Genomic DNA, 255 nt, shown 5'->3' on the forward strand with positions numbered 1-255 from the left:
CCGAGGTGGGTGGATCACTTGAGGTCAGGAGTTTGAGACCATCCTGGCCAACATGGCAAAATCCCGTCTCTACTAAAAATACAAAAACTAGCTGGGCATGGTGGTGCACACCTGCAGTCCCAGCAACTCGAGAGGCTGAGGCAGCAGAATTGCTTGAACCCAGGAGGCGGAGGTTGCAGTGAGCCGAGATGGCGCCACTGCACTCCAGCCTGGGCCACAGACTCCGTCTCAAAAAAAAAAAAAAAAAAAAAAAAA

Source organism: Mandrillus leucophaeus, unplaced genomic scaffold (assembly GCF_000951045.1).
Source record: "Mandrillus leucophaeus isolate KB7577 unplaced genomic scaffold, Mleu.le_1.0 Scaffold1406, whole genome shotgun sequence".
Taxonomy (NCBI): domain Eukaryota; kingdom Metazoa; phylum Chordata; class Mammalia; order Primates; family Cercopithecidae; genus Mandrillus; species Mandrillus leucophaeus.